At 42.9% G+C, this 13931-nt stretch overlaps 1 protein-coding gene across 5 annotated transcripts in view; it reads left to right on the forward strand.

Annotated features, from left to right (window-relative positions):
• The first annotated feature begins 4236 nt into the window (after positions 1–4236).
• Scap (SREBF chaperone) overlaps positions 4237–13931 on the forward strand; it is a 55417-nt gene continuing 45722 nt past the window's right edge. For 2 of the 5 annotated variants that reach the window (XM_078029211.1, XM_005332935.5), the window contains exon 1: positions 4300–4742. The gene's annotated coding sequence lies outside the window, so the exon portion shown is untranslated. Of the gene's footprint in view, positions 4743–13931 lie in introns of all 5 variants that reach the window. The other 3 variants (XM_013361861.4, XM_078029229.1, XM_021731455.3) reach the window with 3 other exon arrangements.

Consider the following 13931-nt stretch of genomic DNA (forward strand, 5'->3'; position numbering starts at 1 on the left):
GCTTCATTTCCCCGGAGGTTCCAGAGGACTCTGAGGGGTCCCCCTTGTGCAGTGGGTTGTTCCTGGTGCTTCAAAGCACAAAGTTAGTTAGCCAAGTGCTTACCAGTCTTGGAGGCTCTTATTTTATTTATTTATTTTTTGGTACTTGGGATTTGAACCGAAAGGTACTTAATCACTAAGCCACATCCTCAGCCCTTTTTATTTTTTGAGACAGGGTCTCACTAAGTTTCTTAGGGCCACGCCTTGAACTTGTGATCCTCCTTCATCAGCCTCCAGAGTCACTGGATTACCAGCATGTGCCACCACACCAAGCCAGGCTTTTGTTTTTGAAGGAGAGTGTCCATGCAAACGCAGGTTTGGTTGAATGGTTAGATGGTGTGTGTGTAACAGGGATGACAGCGGTTCCTAGAAGAGTCTGGCTAAATCCCTGCCTTGGAGGTTGTTTCAAGGCTCCTCCTGACTCTCTGGAGAGAAGACTGAGCCCAGGGCTCAGAAGGACTCTGATTTAACTTTATTCCCTAGGTGATTATGTTGTGAGCTAAGTTTAGAACCACATTCTTTTTAGGAAATTGGCTGTAAAAAGGTTGGGACTCAATCCTGCAGGGTCATAATACTTTCAATCAGAAACCTAAAAATTTGCCAGCCTCAATGGCACATAATTGTAACCCCAGTGACTGGGAAACTGAGGCAGTAGGATTGCAAGTTTGAGGCCAGACTGGCAACTCAGTGAGACCCTGTCTCAAAAAATAAAAAGGGCTGGGGATGGCGCTCAGTGGTAGAGAGTCCCTGGTGAGTCCCTGGTTTCAATCCTCAGTACCACCAAAAAAACAAAGTTAAAAAGTGGGCAGGGCTCGGGGTGTAGCTCAGTGGCAGAGCACTTGCTTAGCATCTTTGAAGCCCTGTGTTTGGCCCCAGCATTCTCTCTCTCTCTCTCTCTCTCTCTCTCTCTCTCTCTCTCACACACACACACACACACACACACACACACACACACTATATTTGCCAAGAGAAAAGAGGCAGTGGAGAGAGAGAGAAAAAACAACTGGTGATAGGGAAATGAAATCATTTCTGAGGGGACAGATCAAACTTTCTATCCTCCTGCCTCAGAGTGCAGAGTAGCTGGGATTATGGGAGTGTACCACTGTTGACTGATGATGAGAGTATTTAAGGGATCATTCTTGGAGAGAGTGATTGATGTAGGGGTGAACAAGAGGTAAAAGAAGGGCTTACCACATTGCTTGCTGGCAAGCATATATGTGTGTGTGTTTGATACTAGGGATTTAATACAGGTGTGCTTAACTACTCAACTACATCACCAGACCTTTTTATTTTTTGAGATAGGTTTGTGTACGACCTCATCAATTTGTTGAGGTTGGCCTACTTCAGCCTCCTGAGTCCCTGGGATTACAGATATGTGCCACTATCCTTGCTTTAAATATATTCTTTTTGTGTGTGTGTGTGTGTCAGAAATTAAACTCAGGGGCACTTGACCACTGAGCCACAAACACATCCCAACCCCTATTTGTATTTTTTATTTAGAGACAGGGTCTCACTGAGTTGCTTAGCTCCTTGCTTTTGCTGAGGCTGGCTTTGAACTTGAGATCCTCCTGCCTCAGCCTCCCCTGCTGCTGGGATTAAGGCATGCACCACCACACCCGGCAACATATTCTTTTTTTATGGAAGAAAAATTCCCATTTTAGTTCAAAATTCAATCCTGAACACACAGCACAGCACATTTGGGCCACAGCAACTGGGTATTTTTTAAAAATATTTTTTTAATTGGAGATGGAAACAATATCTTTATTTATTTTGGTGCTTAGGATTGAACCCAGTGTTTCACACATGCTAGGCAAGTGCTCAACCCACTGAGCTACAACCCCAGCCCCCAAATGGGTATTTTCGATGTCACTGCCACAGTAGTTGGGAGCAGGAGGGAGGCCAGACAGAGGATTGGAGAGGTAGTCCATTTGTTTGGCAGTCAGGTATGACCTTTCCTTTTTATTTTTTTGAGACAGATTCTCTCTAAATTTCTGAGACTGGTCTCAAACTTGCAATTCTCCTGCCTCAGCCTTCCAAGTGTTTGGATTACAGGTGTGTGTCACTGCATCTGGCCCTGGGAATGACTTTTTATAGAATGTGTAGGAAGGCCACAGGGGCCAGGAGAAGGACTACTTCCAATTCCTGCACTGCATTGTGATTGTCTGCCACCACAGACCTGGCGAGGGCAGGATCGGATTCGGTTTCATCCTGGGAGCCCAGGGTGGAGGGGTGGATATGGGAGGGGTAGAGATGGAACGAGGCTGACCTCTGACTCTCTGAGTGGTCAAGGTGTCTCTGCACTGATGCAAAAGGACCAGGTTGCCTTCTCTGGGCAGTGCTTCTATCTTAGTGTAGCTTTGCCCTCCCCTTCTGTGAGGCAGTAAGGAGGCCAGCCTCCTGTGCTCAGGAAGGTAGAATGTGAGGACTGTCAGTGGTCAGTGTGATCACTCAATGTTGCTATTGCCATTACATGTCACCTGTTTTATGCACAGGAGGGTTACCTGCCAAGAGGCCATTGGAAAAACTCTCACACTCATATTCTTCTTGAGGTAGGATAGAAGATATAGGATAGAAAGGACACAACCAGGAAAGAGGAACTGCAACTTTAAATCTAAAAACTCCATAAATGCCCTTACCTTCACCCCCCAGGCCTGTTTTCCTCCAGGCCTAAATTCTTCAAAGGTCCAATAAATCTTAAGAGTGCTGTAACTCCAGATAATTAGTACCTATATACCTTGTTTGCTTACAGAATGTATTTTTACATTAATTAAAAGAAGCCGAGGGAGAAATATTGTTAGAGACACATGATATGGGTACAGTTCAAGTGCTGTCAACTAGATAACATCAACTGGAAGATGTTGAAAAGAACCAGACCACCATTGCCCTTTGTGCTCCACCATCAAAGAAAATGAGCATAATAGGGTGACATCACTTCCATGTTTCTCATATTCAGTATTTACATAATTTTCTTTTAAAGCACAGCCCAGCTGGGCAGCGGACCCACACCTGTAATCCCAGGGACTTGGGAAGCTTAGGCAGGAGGATCTTAAGAGTGAGGCCAGTCTCAGACCCTCTCTGGAAATTAAAAAAAAAAAAATGGTGGTTGTGGTTCGAGTAGCTCAGTGATAAGAGTGCATACTAGTTCAATCTCCAGAATTGCAAAACAAAATAATAACATAGGACAACAAAACTTGTCTCTTATTCTCCAACGCCTGCACTTCCTTATTATGCCCTATTGTTTACTTTCCTGAATAAATCTCTACTTGTGCCTCCATTAATATCCTGAAACTCCTTTCTGTGGTATTCAGTCAAGAACCTGCCAGGATCGAGTTGAAGTCCCTTCAGATGACCGTCTCAGACCCCATCCGGTGACATTCCCTCACACAGATAACCACTGACAACAGTCACTACCACCTTAGGCTCTTCTTGCATTGTGTTTAACAAAAATGGGATCATACTCTACAGCTTATTCTGAACAGTCATCCAATAATATCTTTGAACTTAAGTAAATAGTAATAAAACATTATTTCTTGGTACAGGGGATTGATTCCCTACTGAGCTACGTCCCCAACCCTTTATTTATTTTGAGACTGTGTCTCTAAGTTGCTGAAGCTGGCCTTGAATTTGCGATCCTCCTGCCTCAGCCTCCAGAGCCACTAGGATTACAGGCGTGTGTCACTGCTCCCATCTTAAAACATTCTTTTAAAAAGACTAGGGAGGGCTGGGGTTGGGGCTCAGTGGTAGAGCACTTGTCTAGGATGTGTGAAGCCCTGGGTTCGAGTCTCAGCACCAACTAAAATAAATATATATATTAAAAAAGAGAGAGAGAGAGACTAGAGAATTCGTTTATGTAGATCATCTGTTCAACCACCTGCATCTAATGTATCTCAGCTGCTCCTGCCCTACCCGCTTCAGTGCTGAGAAGGAAACCCAGGGCCTGGAACGTGAAAGGCCAGCGCTCCACCGCCGAACCACCCCCGCCCTGCCTTCAATGCTCTGCTGTCGTACACTAGAGAACACGAGCATCTTGGGCATGTTCTTTTGCTCCGTCAAGGCTCCCGAGCGCTCCGCCGCGCGGCACAGCTTCCGCGCACTCGCGCTTCCTGGGGCTGTGCGGCAGGTGGCCGCCAGAGGCCGCGCAGGAACCGGACGAAGCCACCGCGCACGCGCAGGACGCTGGGCGCACGTGTGGAGGGTGGTGGGCGGGAGGGGAAAGGTGGGAGGTGAGAGGTGAAGGGGCGGGAGTTGCGCGGGCGCCACGCACCGGACCGCGGACCGGGAGCGCGCACGCCGTGCCGCTGTCGTCTGGAGCTGCCTCGACCACAGGTATCTCCGCGCGCCTCTGCGGCGCCTGCCGGCTTTGGGCCCGGCCTCCGTCTGCCTCCGGGGAGTGTCCAGCAGCTGCGCGGGCCTCGGACCGTAGCCCGCGGGGGCTGCCGGTCTCGGTCACCCGTCCTCACACCGCCCTGTTGAGCTCCGCGCCCCCGCCGCGCCGCCTTCCGACCCTGCCCGGCAGTTCTCCAGGGCCCCGAAGCCCCGAAGCCCCTGGTCCCGCCCTACGAGGTCTGGCTGGGCTCCGCACCTCCGCCCCAGCATCATCTGCTCCGAGCCTGCTGTAGGGCTGCCGGGGTTTCCGGAGCACAGGGAAGCGTGTTGCCCGTTTTTCTCTCAGAAGGTCTGAGAGGCAGCACTACTGTTTGCTGGTTCGTTCGATTTCTAGTTCTCTGTGTAGCTTGCACCCTCAACTTTGCTTACTGATGTTGATTCTGTTGACTTCCAGGTGGGTGTATCACCCCAGTATATACAGGGTTGTAATGTCACGCCAGCGCCAGCTGCAGGGAGCCCTAGGTGTGGACTGCGTGCATCGCAGCGCCCTGTGCAACTGGAAGCGATGGAGGGACATTGAATCCCTGGTGCCGGCAGGCTCCCCTAGTGCCGACGCTTACTACACCCCTTTCTGCGGTGGCAGGTAGAGCTGGGCCACTAAACTCTTCCTGGGGATTTGGTAATAATTCTTGTGAAGTGAACATAGGTTTCTTTAGCGATGTTATCCTTGTGTATGTTTCTTTCATTTGACCAAAGGTTTTGTGGAGTTTGGTTATGCAGTGCTCTTATTGGTGTGCTGCTATCTCTGTGTTGTGCTAAAGGTTGAAGGTTTTAGTAAGGAGTGGAGATCAGGTGTATTTACTTGGTGCTGAATGCATTGTAGGTGTTCCTAAGTGATGCTTAATTATTTTGAGACGGGGTCTCGCTAAGTTGCTGAAGCTGGCCTTGAATTTGGTTGTCTTTTTAACCATGTGTTAATATAGTTTAGATTTAAATGTTTTACATATTTTCAGCATTCCCACTGGCCACATGATATAAAAAACATAATACAAGTATAGATATTATCTCCATATTCGTTATTTTGCTCACAAGTTGAAGTGGTAAGAATTAGTTTTCATTTATTATGGACTAATCTGGGGTTTGGAATGCTCTCTACCTTGTTTTGCTACTCTGGCTAAAACAGCCCCTCTCTGGAGGCTTCCCTGTACTTGATAATCACCAGTTTAGGACCCTTCCAAATTAGTTTATGGTCATGAGATGAGTAAAAGTTTTCTCCTAGTTTATGACAAGATAACAAAGGCATCAAGGTTGTGATTTGCCTGATGGGCATGTGAATAAGTTAACTGTCCTGTTAGGGAGGAACTATGTCTGTTGGACTTCGGGTACACATGTATTTATTAGAATTGGTGATAGACTTTAGGGATTCCAGTACCTAGCCATCATATGAATGTGTCCCAGGAACCCTGGAAAGGCACTTAGGTTCAGGTGTTGTTTATTAACTCTCACCATGGGTGGCGTTTGCTGGCCACTAGTCAGTTTTACTGGCTTGAGCAGGTACTCTCTATACAGTTTGTCATTACTCCCATTGGGAGTGTATTCCCAGCTGTAAAGGATGGATCAGGCCTTCAAACCAGGTGTGCTGGACTCTACCACTTGAGCTGCTGCCCTTGTAACTTGCTATATTCCTGCATTGGCTAAAGAAACAAGGTGTACTACTCGGGGGATGCTAAGTACAAAGACAGATTGGGTCACTTAACAAGCCCCTGTCTTAAAAATAAATAAATAATTAAATAAAGGGCTTGAGTTGTAGCTCAGTGGTAAAGCAAGCTGTGTTCAATCCCCAGTAACCCCCCCCCCAAAAAAAAAAAAAAAAAAAGAAAACAAGATTCATGTGCCTTCTGTCCCCTGAATTAACACTTCTGGGTTGAGTGCTTATGCTTTCTGGGCACTGTTCTATGTGCTTTAATGTTAGCTTATCTTACTTAATTTTTATAATCAACAAATGAGATGATACTATTATCCTTTCTGTTATGGATGAGTTTTAGAGAAGTTATCTGACTGGCCCTAGCTCACTGGCTAGTTAGGGCCTGGTCCTGGGTACAGACCTAGGTCTGTCTGACAACAGAGCTTCCATGTTTTCATGCTATTGGACCTGCTGACTTTAGTCTTCTGTTTGCTGCATTGGCAGATGAAAGGCAGTGGAAGAAGGTATTGGGGTGGAGGGAGGAAGACAGTGTCACACACTTGAATTAGACATGGTAGAACTCAGATGAAGACAGCAATTTAACCCATGATTTGACAGCTTCCACTTGGGCTGTTAGGGGCATTGAGTGGGAATGCTTGTAGGGTTGCTGGGTCTTACATAAGCTTTGCAGTGGAATCCAAAGAGGGTGTGTATACAAGCATCAGGGTTACCTGGGTTTCAGGGGGGAAAAATATTTAAACTGATCTTTGTGTTTGAGACTTAATTTTTTATGCATTTTATAATGTACAGTATATTGTCACAGTAAGTCATGTATATAATTTATATGTAAACATATATATTGAGGGCATGTACTTAATTTTTGGTGGGGGGGCAGGGAGGGGTGAGTCTCACCATGTTGCCCAGGCTGCTTTGAACTCCTGGGATGAAGACTTCTCTTTCCTCAGCCTCCTGAGTATCTGGGACGACAGGTATATACCCTCGCCCTGCACAACTTGAAATTTTGTTTTTGGGAACTACTGGTTTCTTTGATATTTACCTTTTTTTTTTTTCTTTTTTGAAAAGAAAAAAACCCAGGGCCTCGTGTATTCTAGACAAGTGCTCTACCGCTGAGGTACATCCCCAGCCGTTTTAAAATTTTATTTTGAGACAAGGTCTTGCTAAATTGCCCAGGCTGACCTTGAACTTGTGATCTCCTGCCTTAGCTTCCTAAGTAGCTGAGATTATGGGTAGGCAAGCCCACCCTGACTGATTCTTAGCATTTTCTGAAAGTATAGAATATGCAAGGCATTGTGTTCACTGGTTATTCTTAAGCAGGAGTCTAGTGAAGTTCAGTGTAATTCCACATAATCAGAGAGGATGAGTGTTCATATAAATAACCAATTACAGCTTATTTTTTAAAAATTGCAATCACAAATGTGAAGAAGATCTGATATTTCAATAGTCTGTCTCAAATTTAGCACCAGTCTTAAATTTGAAACTGTGGTAATTGATATGGCCCTGTAGACAAGACTAGAAGTTAACATTTTGTTGAACTCTTATTTTTTTTAATTTGTTCTTTTTAGTTATACATGATAGCAACATGCATTTTGATAGATGTATAAGGAGTATAACTTTCCATTCTTTTGGTTATACGTGATGTGGAGTTTCACTGGTGATGTATTCACATATAAACATAGGGAAGTTATGTCTGATTTATTCTACTGTCTTTCCTATTCCCATTCTTCTTCCCTTCCCTTTATTCCCCTTTGTTGAACTCCTATTTTATTTTATTTTCTTTCTTTCTTTATTTTTAATGTGCTGAGGATCGAACCCAGTGCCTCACGCATGCCAGGCAAGCATGCTACTACTTGAGCCACATCCCGAGCCCTAAATTCCTATTTTAAATGTTAATTTAAGTTGGAGGCCAAAGCGACTAAATCAGTTCACATAAATATTGGAGTTATAATAATTCTATTTGATCCCTTCTCCATCTAGAGTATTTTCAAATCTAAATATTGAAATTCCAAATACATCGATTCTTTATCATTTTTTACAATCAGACTTCATTTTTCTTCAGTGTCACTGCAATGATTGATACATTATCTCAAAATGAACAGCTTTGAATTCTACCTAATTTTAAGAAATCTTTATCTTCTTCCAGTTTATCTTTTCACAGTTGAATGGAATAATTTGTGTTTTGGAGATTGAATAATTATAACAGTTTTGAGAAAGAAATATTTTCCTAACTAGAGAAAGTGTTTTTACCTTTGGAGACATTATTACTTCCTACCATTGGTTTTCAAACTTCAGCATGAATCAAAGTCACCTGCATGGTTTGTTTTAACCCCACCCTTAGAGTTGCCCATTCTCTGGGTCAGAGGTATGTCTGGAAATTTGAATTCTAAACAAATTAAACTCTCAAAGCTGCTGCTGCTGACCTGGGTACAGCTTTGAGAGTTTCATAGAAAGGCACCTAAATTAACTCCAGCACAACACTGGGGCTCACCTGTGCTTCCTGCTGAAGCCCATCTGCATCAGTCAGTTTCATAGTGTTGGCTTGCCAATACATTATTGACTTTTGTTTTTAGCCCATTTTCTTATTACTTTTAGATGATGTCATAATTAATATTGTATTCTTGTGGGTGCTGTGGCACATGCTTGTAATCCCAGTGATTTGGAAGGCTGAAACAGGAGGATTGCAAATTCAAGGCCAGCCTCAGCCAATACATGAAACCCTCGGCAACTTAGTGAGACCCTGTCTCAAAATAAAATTTTTAAAAAGGGCTCTGGAGGAGCTGGGTTGTGGCTCGGCTGTAGAGAGCTTGCCTAGTGTGTGTGATGCCCTGGGTTCGATCCTCAGCACACATAAAAATAAATAAAACAAAGGTATTGTTTCCAACTTCAACTAAAAAATAAATATAAAAAATAAAAAGAACTGGGGGCATGGCTCCAATGGTAAAGTGCCCCTGGTATATCGCCAGTACCCCTCCAAAAAAGATTACATTCTCAATTATAGAAGTATTTCCATTTCTCCCCTTAATCTCATATTTCTAAATTTCTCAAGAGGTTCAAGTATTTATTTATCTATTTTTTTTTGTGGTATTGGAGATCAAACCCAGAGCCTCTCCAATTCTAGGCAATCACTTTACTACTGAGCTGTGCCCCCAGGTCTTCTTTAAAATTTTATTTTAAGACAGGGTCTCATTAAATTATCCAGGCTGAGGGCTGGGGATATGGCTCAGTTGATAGAGGACTTGCCTCACAAGCACAAGGCCCTGGGTTCAATCCCCAGCACCACACAAAATAAATAAATAAACAAACAAATAAAAATAAAATTACCCAGGCTGGCCTATAATGTACAATCCTGCCCCAGCCTCCCGTGTTGCTGGGATTACAGGCATATGCTATCATGCCTGACTATTTATTTATTTGGCTGTCCCATATGCTAGCCAAGAACTCTACCACTGAATCATATCCTAGGCCTTATTTATATTTTCAGTGCTGGAAATAGAAGGTAGGGCCTCATTCATGCTAAGCCCATGCTCTACCACTGAACTACATACCCAGCCCAGTTTGTGTGTTTTTTAAGTACAAGTCATCCAGGTTGAAGAAACACACACACACACACACACACACACACACACACACAGAGTTTAGATAGTCTAACTCCCTTGATTACCACTAGCACCCGCTGCTTAGACTTCTCAGGCTGCTTTCTTAGTCTTTCTCTATGACTGGATTATACTGTTTTTACCATTTTCATATCATTGTGAACATTTTCATGTAAAAATGGCAGTGCTTTTTTTTAATATTTATTTTTTAGGTGTAGATGGACACAACACAATGCCTTTATTTTTATGTGGTGCTGAGAATCGAACCCGGGTCTTGTCTGTGCTAGGCGAGCGCTCTACCGCTGTAATGGAATTAGCTGAGGCAGGAGGATTACAAGTTTAAGGCCAGCCTCAGCAATTTAGTGATTTAGTGAGGTCCTAAGCAACTTAGTGAAAACTTGTCTCAAAATAAAACAAAAAGAGCCAGAGCTGTGGCTCAGCACCCTCTGGGTTCATCCCCAGTACAAAAAGGAAAAAAAAAAACAATGGAACTGTGCTAGAAGTGCTTCGTCTACCTATTTTAGATCTATCTATAATGTTTTGTTTTGGGGTGAGGCTTGATCATGTGGAAGCATGGTAATTCTGGACCTTCTTCCAGTTGTTCTTATTCAGCTTGCTTTGTATGACCCCATCAACTTGCATTATGTTCTTCTTCAGACACTTCCAAGGAAGCCTTCAGGGCCCATGGGAAATTTTCTTCAAGTCAAATGCCTGGAGTGGTTGTTCCTCTTCTGAGCCACTGGTTTGATTTTTGTCACTGTGAACCATGTTAGTGTTCCCTCTTTGCCTTAACCACAAGGGAGTTTGGAGTTAGATTTATATCCAAGGTACTCTAGTTTGTACTTTCTGTATTATCAGTTCTTCTGGTTTATACCTTTTTTTTTTTTTTTTTTTTTTTTGGTATCTGGGATTGAACCCAGGGATGCTTTACCCACTGAGCCACATCCCCAGCCTCATTTTGTATTTTATTTAGAGACAAGGTCTCATTGAGTTGCCTAGTGCCTTGTCATTGCTGAGGCTGGCTTTGAACACACCATCCTCCTGCCTCAGCCTCCCAAGCCACTGGGATTACAGGTGTGTGCCACTGTGCCAGGCTTGGGTTAATTTTTGTGTATGATATAACAGGGTATAAAGAGTAAGGGTCCAATCTTAATCTTTTGCATGTGACTGTCCAGCTAATTCCATTACAGTTTGTTGAAAAGACTGTCTTTTCTCCCCATCAAATGGCCTTGCTCCCTTTGTTGAAAATCAATTAATAATAATTGTGAGGGTTTATTTCTGAGTTGTCTGTTCTGTTTCACTGGTCTATATGCCTGTCCTTAGGCCAGTTTCACTGTTTTGATTACTGTTGCTTAGTAGTAGGTTTTGAAATCAGGAAGTATAAGTCCTTCAATTTAGTTCCTCATTTTCAACATTGTTTTGAGTCTTCAGGGTCCCTTGAGATTCCATGTGAGTTTTAGAATGGGCTTCTCTGTTTCTGCAAAAAATTCTGTTGGTATGTTCAAAGCAGTTACATTAAACCTGTAAGTTGTGCTGGGTGGTGTGCTGCTTTAAGTATATTCTTCGAATTCATGAATATAGGCATTCTTTCCATTAATGTCTCTAGTTTCTTTCAGCAATGTTTTGTACTTTCACTTTATCTTTGCCCCTCCCCTGTTAAATTCGTTTCTATTTTTTCTTTTTTTAAAATATTTTTATTTATTTATTTATTTTAGGTACACACAATATTTTATTTTTACGTGGTGCTGAGAATTGAACCCAATGCCTCATGCATGCTAGGCAAGCGCGCTACCACTTGAGCCACATCCCAGCCTCTATTTTTTCTCTTTGATACTATTGTGAATGTAATGTTTTCTTAATTTTCTTTTTAGGTATTCATTGCTAATGTATAGAAATGCATCTGTCTTTTGTATATTCATTTTGTTTCTGCAACTGATGCATTAATTTTGTAGCTGTGTGTAATTTTTGTAATATAGGAGTATGTCATCTGAAACAAATAATTTTACTTCCTTTCCAATTTTGATGTCTACGAAAAGGGGGAGATTAGAATGGGAGAAGGTACTTGACTCAGTGCTTTGACTAGAAAAATTTTTTTCCTCCAGTACTGGGGAATGAACCCAGGGATGCTTAACCACTGAGTGACATCCTCAGCCCTTTTTTATATTTTATTTTGAGACAGGGTCTTACTGTGTTACTTAGGGCCTTGATACGTTTCTGAGGCTGCCTTTGAACCCAAAATCCTCCTTCCTCAGCTTCTCGAGCTTCTGGGTTTATAGGTATGTGCCACCGCCCCAGCATCCTAACCCTTTTTATATTTTATTTTGAGTCAGAGTCTCACTAAGTTCCCCAGGCTGGCAGTTTTCCTGCCTTCATCTCAAGTTGACAGCATTACAGGTTATGCCTCTATGCACAGCTGGCTAGAATTTTCAATACAGTATTAAATAAAAGTGGTAAAAATGGTCATCCTTATTTTGTTTTTGATCTTCTACCATTGAATGTGATGTTAGCTGTAAATCTTTCATATATGGCCTTTATCATGTGGAGATTTTTCTTCTATTCCTATTTAGTGTTTTTATCAAGAAAGGGTGTTGAGGGCTGGCGTTGTGGCTCAGTGATAGAGCTCTTTGCCTAGCATGTGTGAGGCACTGGGTTCAACCCTCAGCACTGTATATAAATAAATGAATAAAATAAAGGTGCATCAACAACTAAAAAATATATTAATAAAAAGAAGGGGGTGTTGAGGGCTGGGCATGTTGATGCATGCCTGTAATCCTAGTGGCTTAGGAGGCTGAGGCCGGAGGATCCAGAGTACAAAGCCAGCCTCTTGAATCACTGGCCACTATGCCCAGCTAAGGTAATTTATTGTTTTTTTTTTTCCCCCCCTAGTGTTGGGGATTGAACCCAGGGCCTCAGGCATGCCAGGCAAGCTCTGTACTACTGAGTCATATCCCAAGCCCTCAGATGCTTTTTTTGCACCAATTGAAATGATCATTGTGTTTTCTTCTCTCATTTTGTTAATGTCATATATTACATTAATTGATACTTGTTTGTTGAACTCTCTTTGCATTCTGGGAAAAGTCTCACTTTGTCATCTGAGATGAATTTTTACTATCTACTTTTTATAAAACTCAGTTCCTGTTATGTGCTAGATGCTATTGAAAATCCTGGAAATTCAGCACTGAACAGGGCTGTCCGAGTCTCTACTTTCAATAAGCTTATGTCATAGGGGAATGGGGTGATACACAGAATAAATAAAGAAAATTTCAGTGGAAAGTGTTGCTGTGGAAAGCAGAAAGTTGGCAAAAGAGCTTAGCTCAGGGGCTGCACACTGTGGGTGTTTGCTGTGGTTTTAAGTAGGGTAGAGTTAGACTGGCAGGGTGGAGGGAGGTGTTTTAGTTTGAGTTGGGACAGGTCTTTCTGAGACGAGAGGTGAGATGGTAGCATTATGTAAAGATCTGGGGGGCAACTTTCCCAGAAGAGTAGGCAGTACAGAAACCCAGAAGTAGGATTCAAGCTTGACAGTCCTTCCCATTGTCAGAGTCTGGAGGAGGTTGGAGGAGGGAAGGTCTGAGGAGTAGATAGGGCCCAGATTTTGTAGGGATTGTAGCCTTGTAGTAATTTTGGATTTTACTTTAAGTGTAATGGTCAACATGAGAGTGTTTTAAGCAGAGTAGTGACATCAGTGATTTGTGCTTTAGAAGATGTATGGAGGATAGTATGAGGCAGGAGAGTGGAGGCTGGTACTCCTGTCCCCCATGGGCATGGATGATATGTGATCTGATTGGGATCTAGCTGGGAGGTGTATTTGTTATAAGCAGCAGATTCAGATGTGGGCTCCTTTCTGGGTTGCTTCTTAAACTTTGGCCTAGGAATAAATAGGGTGGCTAGCAGTGTAATTAACTGAGATGATTGAGAAAAGAATAGGATTTTGGCCAGGCATGCCTGTGATACCAGTGGCTTGGGAGGCTGAGGCCAAAGTATTGGGAGTTCAAAACCAGCCTTAGCAACTTAGACCCTGTCTCAAAATTATATATAAAAATGGGCTAGTGATGTGGCTCTGGGTTTAAACTTCTCTGGGTTCAGTCCCCATACCAAAAAACAAAACAAAACAAAAACCAACAGGATTTTTTTGGGGAAATCAAGAATTCTGTTTTGATCTCACTTTACAGTTGAGATGTTTATTAGACATTTGAGTGGAGATGTCAAGTCGAAATGGGAGTTTGAGGGAGGTGCTTGGGGAGAAGCTTGAGATGCATGTCTGAGAGTCATCA

The sequence above is a fragment of the Ictidomys tridecemlineatus genome, chromosome 2, assembly GCF_052094955.1.
Source record: "Ictidomys tridecemlineatus isolate mIctTri1 chromosome 2, mIctTri1.hap1, whole genome shotgun sequence".
Classification (NCBI taxonomy): Eukaryota; Metazoa; Chordata; class Mammalia; order Rodentia; family Sciuridae; genus Ictidomys; species Ictidomys tridecemlineatus.